This window comes from Pogoniulus pusillus, chromosome 3, assembly GCF_015220805.1.
Source record: "Pogoniulus pusillus isolate bPogPus1 chromosome 3, bPogPus1.pri, whole genome shotgun sequence".
Lineage (NCBI taxonomy): Eukaryota > Metazoa > Chordata > Aves > Piciformes > Lybiidae > Pogoniulus > Pogoniulus pusillus.
In genome coordinates this window covers 3,420,253-3,433,293 of record NC_087266.1, presented here as the reverse complement: position 1 = coordinate 3,433,293, position 13,041 = coordinate 3,420,253, and positions in this window count along the sequence as shown.

The window sequence follows — 13,041 nt, the reverse complement described above, 5'->3', positions numbered from 1 at the left end:
CCCTTGTCCTACTGGCCACATGGTTCCTGAGCCAGCCCAGGATGCCATTGGCTCTCCTGCCCACCTGGGCACTGCTGCCTCATCTTCAGCTACTCTCTACCAGCACCCCCAGGTCCCTTTCTGCCTGGCTGCTCTCCAGCCACTCTGTCCCCAGCCTGTAGTGCTGCTTGGGGTTGTTGTGGCCAAAGTGCAGACCCTGCACTTGGCCTTGTTCAATCTCATCCCATTGGCCTCTGCCCACCCATCCAGCCTGGCCAGGTCCCTCTGCAGGGCTCTCCTACCCTCCAACAGCTTCACACCTGCTCCTATCTTGGTGTCACCTGCAAACTTACTGATGCTGGACACAATCCCCTGGTCCAGATCATCAATAAAGATATTGAACAGACCTGGGCCAAGCACTGATCCTTGGGGATTAGGGAATTTGTAAATTTGTCTAACAGTTTTACATTCAGTAAAGGAAGGAGGGCAAAACTAGCAGAAAAGAGTGAAGAAAGAAGAAAGAAACAGAAAGCAAAAATAAACTTCCATTCCATGAACCATTTTGCCCTCCATTAATGTAGACAGCACTGTCAGAACTAGATAAACTGAGATCAGTTGTGTTTTTTCCCCTCATCACTGTTTTCCATAACTTTGCTGCTATTCTGTATGAATTTTGATGACATGAACTATATCACTAGCATTTTAATATTTACTTTTGTATCTTTAGTCATAGTCATGAAGACTCGAATAGATGAGATGGGATTTGTTGTTGTTGTTGTTATTTTGGGGGGGTTGTTTTCTGTTAATGATGAACCTCTGAGAAGTAAAACCATCTCCAGAATACTTTCCAGCATCTTACAACATGCCTGAGGTGCTGTGATTCCTCATTCACATGGTAATAACCACTGTAAAAGCAATGCAGTGTCAGCCTGTTTTGCAGAGTTCCTGCCTAATGACACTAAGTACTTGTAGACCTGCAACTTCCATTACCATCAGTAATGGAACAATTACAGTGTAAATCAATGTGATGTTTCAGAGTACCTATGATTTGCATATTATGTGTGAGTTTAAACTTCCTGAAGGTATTTAAAATTGAATTATAAAAGAAAGCAAACACATTCTGTGTGGCAAGTGGAGGTTATTCCAGCAGCTGAGTTGCAACCAATGAACCATAGCATTCAATTTCTGAGACCTCAAGGTATCATATTAAGAAGTATGTCTCATAAATCTATATAAATATCAGTAGGACTTAGAATCATAGGATCAATCAGGCTGGAAGAGATCTCCAAGCTCATCCAGGCCAACCTAGCACCCAGCCCTAGCCAGTCAACTAGACCATGGCACTAAGTGCCCCAGCCAGGCTTTGCTTCAACACCTTCAGGCACGGCCACTCCACCACCTTCCTGGGCAGCCCATTCCAATGCCAATCACTCTCTCTGCCAGCAACTTCCTCCTAACATCCAGCCTAGACCTCCCCTGGCACAACTTGAGACTGTGTCCCCTTGTTCTGTTGCTGCTTGCCTGGCAGAAGAGCCCAACCCCACCTGGCTACAGCCTCCCTGCAGGCAGCTGTAGACAGCAATGAGCTCTGCCCTGAGCCTCCTCTGCTGCAGGCTGCACACCCCCAGCTCCCTCAGCCTCTTCTCACAGGGCTGTGCTCCAGGGCCCTCCCCAGCTTTGTTTTCCTTCCCTGGACATGTTCCAATACCTCAACATCTCTCATGAATTGAAGAGCACAGAACTGGACACAGCACTCAAGCTGTGGCCTGAGCAGTGCTGAGTACAGGTGAAGAAGAATCTCTCTTCTCCTGTTCCTGATTCAGCAGCAGAACAAGGAGACACAGTCTCAAGTTGTGCTGGGGGAGGTCTAGGCTGGATGTTAGGAGGAAGTTGTTGTTAGAGAGAGTGATTGGCATTGGAATGGGCTGCCCAGGGAGGTGGTGGAGTCACTGTCCCTGGAGGTGTTCAAGAAAAGCCTGGATGAGGCACTTAGTGCCATGGTGTGGTTGATTGGCTAGAGCTGGGTGCTAGTTTGGACTGGATGAGCTTGGAGGTCTCTTCCAACCTGTATGATTCTATGATTCTTCCCCTTGACTGTTCTCATCTCAGGGTTTATCATGGCTGTTCCTTCCCTAAAGGACACTCAGTCTACACCTGACAAGAATGTGAGCATCAGCTGGGAAATGGGAACAGCCCTTTTCAACCTGCTTATTTTTCCTGGTCTCTTTAACAGATTCCTTTCACTTTCTGGAGTCTTACAAATGTAGGACCATGCCTCCCATTGACTGATTACTGGCAGGTTTGATTATATAAATAGCACTCTGCAAGTCACAGAGTTGCAGGCAACAATGAAGGATTTGCTGGAGACGTATTCTCCCTTTGCACTCTCATTTATCAATGTACAGTTCCTCACTTGCCATTTATCATCTGCTTTTCTGTGCTTCCCTTGACATCTGGAGGATTTGTAGTCTGCTAAGTGGAGCAAGGCCTTGTCTTGAATACCTTACCATCTCTGGCCAGGCAAAATACTCCTGATTTTTTCCCCAGTTTAACTTTTCTTTAAATAAACTTGACAGGTTCAATACATCCTGGCTGGAAAGGATATATTTAGAGGAATTGTAAGTAATTGGTGGCCACAACAACCCCAAGCAGCACTACAGACTGGAGACAGAGTGGCTGGAGAGCAGCCAGGAAGAAAGGGACCTGGGGGTACTGGTATATCGTAGCTGAAGCTGAGGCAGCAGTGTGCCCAGGTGGCCAAGAGAGCCAATGGCATCCTGGGCTGGCTCAGGAACAGTGTGGCCAGTAGGACAAGGGAGGTTATTCTGCTCCTGTACTCAGCACTGCTCAGGCCACACCTTGAGTGCTGTGTCCAGTTCTGGGCTCCTCAATTGAAGAGAGATGTTGAGATGCTGGAAGGTGTCCAGAGAAGGGCAACAAGGCTGGTGAGGGGCCTGGAGCACAGCCCTGTGAGGAGAGGCTGAGGGAGCTGGGGCTGTGCAGCCTGCAGCAGAGGAGGCTCAGGGCAGAGCTCATTGCTGTCTACAACTATCTGAAGGGAGGCTGTAGCCAGCTGGGGTTGGGCTCCGCTGCCAGGCAAGCAGCAACAGAACAAGGGGACACAGTCTCAAGTTGTGGCAGGGGAGGTCTAGGCTGGATGTGAGGAGGAAGTTCCTGGCAGAGAGAGTGATTGACATTGGAATGGGCTGCCCAGGGAGGTGGTGGAGTCACCATCCCTGAAGGCATTGAAGCCAAGCCTGGCTGAGGCACTTAGATCCATGGTCTGGTTGACTGGCTAGGGCTGGGTGCTAGGTTGGACTGGATGATCTTGGAGGTCTCTTCCACCCTGCTTGATTCTATGATTCTAATAGAGAAGAAACTGAAAAGCTGAAGGAAAGAGCGAGCCAGAGAGAAGAGCACCTCTAATGCACTTATGCATGTCTAATAACAAGCAGTTGTGATAATTGCCTGTCTTTTAACTCAAGAGGGCCATAAAATAGCATGATGGAATATACTCACAAGTGCCAGGTGGGAAGGAGGTCTTCCATTTTGCAAAGTACATTTGGGATTTAGAGTTATAGGATGTCAGGCATCTCTTTGTTGTCATTAGTTACGAAAGCAAATATGCATCCTGGTGGGCTTGAAAAGTGCAGCATGTCTAAACTTGCCTAAGCCTATTCCAGTCCTGAATATCTGTGAAATAAAGAGGAAGGTGGCAGGGGGGGGGAAATAAAGAAAGAAGCCTTTGGAAGAAATCAGGTATAGAATTCACTTAAACATTTGCAGGCATTTTGTTTTGGTAGTGACCTTTCAAAGTTTCCTTTCTTTTCCTTTTAAAATGTCAGAAGAGGACATTTTGACAATTGCAAACCATGACATATTTTCTTTAAAATTGAAATGTGATCTTTTTCACAGCTGCTCTCTTCTGTTGTTTTTTTTGCAAATGGTTTCTCTTCTAAAGAAAATCATTATTTTCAAGGGTGGGGAGGGAAAGCCAAATATTTCTGCAAGATTAGGATTGATGTTGTGTAGCAACAAAGCAAATGCTAGGCCAAATAGGAGCTACCAGTCCAGTTCCAGAAAGCAAAAGATCTGACCCCCAGGTGAGTGGTAACATTTTGAGCTTTACCTTTATGTCCAGTCCTACTGCAAATAACACCTCAAGTGGAGAGGGGAAGCATGAAGGAGCTGGGAACTGGCCTGTCCTGTGTCTAGTACTTGGACTAGCCAAATCCCTGACCTGGCCACCAGATGGAGGAATTATACAGAAGAAAATGTTTTCCCTCTGATAGCTGTGGTGTGCATTGTCATTTATCTGAAGAGACTTCAGCATTCCTGTCTGTAGGCAGCATACCAAAGGTTGGTGGAGGTCTAAAAGCTGGTCTTGAGCTGCATCACCATAGAGAGGACATCTGACTGGCTCTGGTTGGAGCATTGGAATGAGACTTAGGGGAGATATGTTCACCTTGTGGTTGTCACAGATGTGGATGATCTTAGGAGGCCATCTTTGGAGAGTTTCACAGGGGATCTTGCTGTGTTTCTAGTGCTGCATTACCTCATCTCAGTAGATGAGTAAAGACAGGTTCATGCTGCCAAATTGTCAGTGTGAAACTAATGATTGGGCTCAATGATCTTGGAGGTCTTTCCCAATGTAAGAAGTTCTGTGAAGTTGCACTGAGGGTTGAGCTGACTCTCTTCCAGGCAGTATGATCCTCTTTCCCCATAAGTCCTACTCTGTTTGTTTGGCATCCCCCAGTCACTTTAAGATACTTGTCACAATGGTTTTCACACCCCTCATCATCCATTTATCTTTGGAACACATCCCCATTCTCTACCTCCATGCTCAAAAAACCTCACCTGCAATCAAGAGAGGAATGGAGGAGCATCAAGGATTTACATATTACTGAGTCTTCTTGCAGGTAGCAAGCTTTAACTGGAGCAGCTGACTTATCTGTTAGCTGCTTTCTTCTTGCAATTGCCCAATAAAAGTCAAAAGCAGATAATATTTTGAGACTTTGATCCATCACTCAGCCTCACTGTTTAGCATTTTGTGCTGCTGGCTGTCACTGTGGTATTTGATCTCATTAAACACCAAATTAACAAAAGCCAGTGTCCCAATGGACTGTGAGGAACAGCAACGTGACAAAGTAGAGTCATAAATGGTGTCATGACAACTCCATCCAAGCTGAATAGAACTCTGAAGGTTTTCCCCAGCATCGAAGATTTTTACTCCTCCAGAATAAACTCTCACATTTGTCACCCCATTGTCATCTTTGGAGAGTTTGTGTGTCTCCTTCAAGTACATATTGTGCTAAAAATTGTATGCATTGAAAAGTGCATGCAAATTCTTTCCAAATCTTCTGCTGAGGCAGAGGTATTCAGTTGAAAAGTAGGAAAAAATGTAATAGCAGCAAAAAAAAAGAGCAGTGGTTTTGGTCAAAGTCCATAGAATCATAGAATCAGTCAGGGCTGGAAGGGACCACAAGGATCATCTAGCTCCAACCCCCCTGCCATGCCCAGGGACACCCTACCCTAGAGCAGGCTGCACACAGCCTCATCCAGCCTGGCCTTAAACATCTCCAGGGACAGGACCTCCACCACCTCCCTGGGCAACCCATTCCAGCCTCTCACCACTCTCCTGCTCAACAACTTCCTCCTCACTTCCAGTCTGAACCATCTCCAGCTCTGCTCCATTCCCCCCAGTCCTGTAACTCCCTGAGAGCCTAAAAAGTCTCTCCACAGCTTTTTTGTAGCTTCCCTTCAGATCCTGGAAGGCCACAAGAAGGTCACCTGGGAGCCTCCTCTTCTCCAGCCCCAACTCTTTCAGTCTGTGCTCACAGCAGAGCTGCTGCAGCCCTCAGCATCCTCCTGGCCCTGCTCTGGACACACTCCATCATCTCCACATCCTTCTTGTACTGGGGGCTCCAGAACTCGATGTAGTAGTCCAAGTGGGGTCTCACCAGAGCGGAGTAGAGGGGGAGAATCACCTCTCTCACCCTGATGGCCACACCTCTCCTGATGCAGCCCATCATAACAGCACTTAAACAATTTGTCAGTCTCTGAAAGGGAGTTTCTATCAAAGGGCAATGTTTTGGTCTCCAAAGTAGCTGGCAAGGTTGTGTTTGAAACAGCACCATTCATGGATCCTAGTAAGGAAATTAACAAAGGGCAAATAAAACAAACACAGATAGTTTTAGTGGAAAGCTTTCTGTGAGCAGCTTCTGTCTTTCTTAATCAACTAAGAATAGGCTGTGATTACAGTAATCATTATGCAATTAATCACTATAATTACTTTTTATTGGAATAATAGTTTAAAAAGCAACTAACATATTTGCTCTTCTTGCTTGACTGGAAGATGTTAAGTGCTTGTCAAGAAGTCACTAAAATTGTTTCTTTGCCATTTGTTTTTCTTTCTGTGGTCCTATTATGCTGTGGGTTTGGTTTTTTAATGTAAAAGTAGCAGTGCAAGTTTATGCCTGTCATGTACACAGAAAATATTCACACAAAGCAGGGATTCTGCAGTTTTCCAGTGGTAGTAGGATGCTGGTTTTGTGTACTTGGCATGCCATGTGCTACTATATAGAATCAGAGAAGAGGATGCTCAGGGGTGACCTCATTGCTGTCTACAGCTACCTGAAGGGAGGTTGTAGCCAGGTGGGATTGGGCTCTGCTGCCAGGCACCCAGAAACAGAAGAAGGGGACACAGTCTCAAGTTGTGCCAGGGCAGGTCTAGGCTGGATGTTAGGAAGAAGCTCTTCACGAAGAGAGTGATTGGCATTGGTTAATTCTATGATTCTATGATAGAATCAACCAGGTTGGAAGAGACCTCCAAGCTCATCCAGTCCAACCTAGCACCCAGCCCTGTCCAGTCAACTAGACCATGGCACTAAGTGCCTCATCCAGTCTTCTCTTAGAATCATAGAATCATAGAAACAACCAGGTTGGAAGAGACCTCCAAGATCATCCAGTCCAACCTAGCACCCAGCCCTGTCCAGTCAACTAGACCATGACATGTACTTACACGTAGGTGCCTAATGCATGCTGACAATTATAGCTGGGTTTGCATCAGAGAAAAAAAACAACCAATCAAAACAATGGAAATAAAACAACAACAAAACCCCAGCAACAACAAAACCCAACCAACCAACAACCAAAAATCCCCAGATATAAAATTCGTAATTAAAGGGTTTGTCTTTCCTCAACTTGTATCAGGAACACTGTGGCGAGTAAGACAGAGGAGGTTATTCTGCCCCTGTACTCAGCACTGGTCAGGCCACACCTTGAGTGCTGTCTCCAGTTCTGGGCTCCTCAGTTCAAGAGAGATGTTGAGGTGCTGGAATGTGCCCAGAGAAGGGCAATGAAGCTGGTGAGGGGCCTGGAGCACATCCCTGAGAGGAGAGGCTGAGGGAGCTGGGGGTGTGCAGCCTGCAGAAGAGGAGGCTCAGGGCAGAGCTCATTGCTGTCTACAGCTACCTGAAGGGAGGCAGTAGCCAGGTGGGGGTTGGTCTTTTCTGCCAGGCAAGCAGCAACAGAAGAAGGGGACACAGTCTCATGTTGTGCCAGGGGAGGTCTAGGCTGGACATTCAAACTGCCAAAATACCAAGGCATTCCTATAAATAAGTTATTTTATGTTTCTTTGAGCAATGATCCCTTGATCTTCAACTCCAGGACCACTGCTACCCTTCAGGGGCAGGCAAACAAGCTGTAAGTGGTAGAACTGTGACACACACATGCCTCTGCATGGTCACAACCAGTGCACAATGGGAAACTCCAATTCTATGCCTAATCCTGGCTATTTAACATGGATAAAGCTTTTCAAAGAATAGCTAATGTTGAACTTAACCCTCCTGTGCTAGTTTGAGCCTAGCTAGAATGTTTTGGTGAGAAGAACTAGATTACAGGCTGTGAAAGACAAAACAGTGGTGATGTCTACTTCACTCATAGGCTTGCTGAGAGGTGTAAGAACAGGAATCCAAACATAGATAAGGCACTTGTGCTTGGGAGCTCTGAGCTGCATTTCTCTCTCTCTCTCTCTAGCCTCTCAGCCATCTCTCTGATTAATCCACTTTGCTTCCTAACCCCTGGCCAAACCTCCATTCTTCCTTGGGACTGGGGTAAGGTTGAGAGAGGTGGGAGAAGGTAGAAGAGCAGTGGGGAGCCCTTCCTGGGGACTCAGGTTTCTGGGAGGGGAGTTGTGTTTCTGTATTACCTTTTACCTTGTCTATTGCTGTATATAGCTGTAGATACTGTAAATCTCTGCTTGTCAGTTGTGCTAGCTGTAAACATAAGCTTCATTCAAATTTCCAGAGCTGGCTGAGACTAGTCTGGGTGATTTCCAAAGTGTGGGGGGGCAGGGAACACCCAAACCATCACCTCCTCATTTACATTTGAGTATTCCAATATGCATCCATATAGAGATAGATAGAGACAGGCAGACAGACAGATAGGTAGAGAGAGATCAGTACATTTGAAACACTGATTCTATCCAATGATTTAAAAATAGAATATGTAAAACTATTTTGCACCAACACATTCTTGTAACAAAGCCTGAAATACTATTGCAGAGATGTAGTTTCTGAGAAATTACCCTATTTAAAACCACTTTCACTCCATCCACCTTTTAGAGGTGGATCAGAAATGGCTATTTCTGTTCCCCCAGGCAAGGAATAAAAATGCTTTTAAAGAGCACCCTCTGATTCCCCTCTGATGTTGGACTCTGCTGATCTACTGCCAACAGGTGACTACAGTGAAATAGCTATTAAATAGCAATTCCTCCCCATGCTCCCATCTTTCCAAGCACCTCTTCAGTTGGCAGCCCAGGAAAAATGCTCTTAAATAGCATTTCCTGCCAGTGCTGGACCTTGCTGGTACATTTTAAACAAGGAGTGAACCAACATAAATCAAGTTTACCCCTGCAATAGATTTTTGCAGGTGGTTGCTGGAATATCTAGGCAGTTAGGGGAATTAAACTCTGAGTGAAGTTACACATGTAGACACAGACACCTTCTTACAGAACATTTTTATTTGGACAGATTAACATTTTCTGACCTCTGGAAAAATTCTGATTCTCCTAAGTGGAATAGAAATGCTTTGTCTACAGTAGGCTTTTAATAGACACAAGTTAACATGTCGTGATAGTAGAACTTTTCTCCATGGTTGTCTGTGACACAGGTGGTCAAATAAGAGCTTTGGGTAGAGATGTGTCAGTAACTATATTTTGGGGGGGTTGACTGTTTTTTTTTCCATTCTGTTTTTTTTTGAGGCAGGAGAGGGGTGTGTGTGTGTGTGTGTGTGAATTCTATTACAATATTCAGGTGGTCAGGCCACAGCTTGAGTGCTGTGTCCAGTTCTGGGCCCCTCGATTCAAGAGAGATGTTGAGATGCTGGAACGTGTCCAGAGAAGGGCAATGAAGCTGGTGAGGAGTCAGGAACACAAACCCTATGAGGAGAGGCTGAGGGAGCTGGGGGTATTTAGCCTGCAGAAGAGGAGGCTCAGGGGTGACCTCATTGCTGGCTACAACTACCTGAAGGGGCATTGCAGCCAGGTGGGGTTGGGCTCTTCTGCCAGGCAACCAGCAACAGAACAAGGGGACACAATCTCACGTTGTGCTAGGGCAGGTCTAGGCTGGATGTTAGGAGGAAGTTGTTGGCAGAGAGAGTGATTGGCATTGGAATGAGCTGCCCAGGGAGGTGCTGGAGTCACCATCCCTGGAGGTCTTCAAGAAAAGCCTGGCTGAGGCACTTAGTGCCATGGTCTGGTTGATTGGCCAGGGCTGGGTGCTAGGTTGGACTGGCTGAGCTTGGAGGTCTCTTCTAACCTGCTTGATTCTATGATTTTACGAACATCCCCAACTCTTTCAGTCAGTGTTTGGGTACTGTGTAAAGTTGTAGCTAGCCTTGTGAGTCAGGAGATAATATTTTGTGAGTAAATACTTAAAGCCTCTTATAATTCTCCATTGCCTTCTGCCATAAGCAGAAAGGAGCTCATTGAGTCTATCTAGTAGGCAAGAAGTATACTGACCACAAGAGGTATTTGACCTTGGAACCTTCTCTTCCAGTTCAGTTAACGATTATGTATTTTTTGCAAGTTATTTCTAGATCCTACGTTATTATCTCAGAATCTCAGGGGCTGGAAGGGACCTCAAGAGATCATCCAGTCCAACCCCCTTGCCAGAGCAGGATCACCTATACCAGATCACACAGGAATGTGTCCAGGCGGGTTTTGAATGTCTCCGGAGAGGAAGAATCCACAACCCCCCTGGGCAGCCTGTTCCAATGTTCTATCACCCTCACAGTAAAGAAATTCCTCCTCATGTTTACATGAACCTCACTTTCCCCACATTGCCCTTGTCCTGTCATCAGGCATCACTGAGCAGAGCCTGGCTTCATCCTCCAGACACTCACCCTTTATATATTTGTAACCATTGGTGAGGTCACCTCTCAGTCTCCTCTTCTCCAAGCTAAAGAGCCCCAGCTCCCTCAGTCCTCACAAGAGAGATGTTCCATTCCCCTCATCATCTTTGTGGCTCTGCGCTGGACTCTCTCAAGCAGTTTCTATTACAGGCCAGGAAGGACTAAATCACAGAATCACAGAATCAACCAGGTTGGAAGAGACCTCCCAGATCATCCAGTCCAACCTCTATCCAATCAACCAGACCATGGCACTAAGTGCCTCAGCCAGTCTTTTCTTGAACACCTTCAGGGGTGGCGACTCCACCACCTCCCTGGGCAGCCCATTCCAATGCCAATGTTTAGTAGTGATCATTGTAATAATTGCAACTCAGTAACATGCTCTGTATAAAGTTTCCATGACCATGTGAAGAACCCATTATTACTCAAGATTAGTGGTCAGGGTTGGTGAGAGTTTGGAATATCAAAATTAATAAACAATACTCATTTTTAAGACATCATCTCACAATTAATTAATTAACAGGCTGTTTATTTGTTTGGATGAGGGAGCAAAAACTCATCAATTTCATATCTGATTCATCATTTATACATTGTAGGTTTTGAGGCTCTTCACTCTCTTTTTAGAAGTTCATTTTCTTTCTCTCAAAATAAATATCACAGTATCACAGTATCACCAAGGTTGGAAGAGACCTCACAGATCATCAAGTCCAACCCTTTACCACAGAGCTCAAGGCCAGACCATGGCACCAAGTGCCACATCCAACCTTGCCTTGAACTGCCCCAGGGACGACGACTCCACCACCTCCCCAGGCAGCCCATTCCAGTGCCTAATGACTCTCTCAGTGAAGAACTTTCTCCTCACCTCGAGCCGAAATTTCCCCTGGCGCAGCCTGAGGCTGTGTCCTCTTGTTCTGGAGCTGGCCACCTGAGAGAAGAGAGCAACCTCCTCCTGGCCACAACCACCCTTCAGGTAGTTGTAGACAGCAATAAGGTCACCCCTGAGCCTCCTCTTCTCCAGGCTAAACAACCCCAGCTCCCTAAGCCTCTCCTCGTAGGGCTGTGCTCAAGGCCTCTCCCCAGCCTCGTTGCCCTTCTCTGGACACGCTCAAGCATCTCAGTGTCCTTCCTAAACTGGGGGGCCCAGAACTTAACGCAGTACTCGAGGTGTGGTCTGACCAGTGCAGAGTACAGGGGCAGAATGACCTCCCTGCTCCTGCTGACCACACCATTCCTGATGCAGGCCAGGATGCCACTGGCTCTCTTGGCCACCTGGGCACACTGCTGGCTCATGTTCAGGCGGGTATCAATCAGCACCCCCAGATCCCTCTCTGTCTGGCTGCTCTCAGCCTCTCCGACCCCAGCCTGTATCTCTGCATGGGGTTGTTGTGGCCAAAGTGCAGCACCCTGCACTTGGAGCTATTGAACCCCATCCCATTGGCCTCTGCCCATCTGTACAGGCGGTCAAGGTCCCGCTGCAGAGCCCTTCTGCCCTCCAGCTCAGTCACATCTGCCCCCAGCTTAGTGTCATCTGCAAACTTGCTGATGACTGACTCCATGCCCTCATCCAGATCATCTATGAAGATGTTAAAGAGGATGGGGCCCAGCACTGATCCCTGAGGGACACCACTAGTGACTGGCCGCCAGCTGGATGTGGCACCATTCACCACCAAAATCGTCTCTGTTTCATTACAAAAGAAAATGATTCTGAAATGACTCCCTTTTAATCATCTGTAGCTATTCACAGAGCAATTCATGACTTCACAAAGAATTTGAGTAACTCTAAAACTAATTTTTTGTCAATAATCATTTTTGGCAAAACATGTAAGCTAGTTTTAGCCAAGTATGATGACTCGGTTCCTGCTCTAGGCTGGAAGCTGTCTGCCAGGCAGTTGCAAAGACACAGAGTTCCAGGGATGTTTGACACATAACAAGAAAATGGGTCTCCATTTGATTTTCTGCTCTGTTACATTGCTTCTCAGGGGAGACCTCATTGCTGTCTACAACTACCTGAAGGGAGGCTGTAGCCAGGTGGGGTTGGGCTCTTCTGCCAGGCAACCAGCAACAGAACAAGGGGACACAGTCTCAAGCTGTGCTGGAGGAGGTCTAGGCTGGATATTAGGTGGAAGTTGTTGTCAGAGAGAGTGATTGACATTGGAATGGGCTGCCCAGGGAGGTGGTGGAGTCACCATCTCTGGAAGTGTTCAATAAAAGCCTGGATGAGGCACTTAGTGCCATGGTCTAGTTGACTGGATAGGGCTGGGTGCTAGGTTGGGCTGGATGATCTTGAAGGTCTCTTCCAACCTGGTCAATTCTATGATCAGATTAGCTCAGAAGATTTGGATGCAAAATGAAGCTGTATTTACAGCGAGTTAAATTCAGAAGAATAGAATGCAGTGACTACCTACAAAACATATTTACATGTATTTACAATTATTTATCATTTGTACATAACACACCAAAAAATCCCTTTCAGATTATTCCCCAAGAGAAAAAGGAGAGAAGAGCAGTTTGTGCAGCATGCCTTACACTGATTGACAATCCAGTGGAATGATATAGACTTATCTATGACTTTTCTTTTGCATCCAGTGCCCTATTTTATTTACTTTTTAATATTTGACTTTTTTTTTTCTATTCAATTTTCCCATTTCTTGT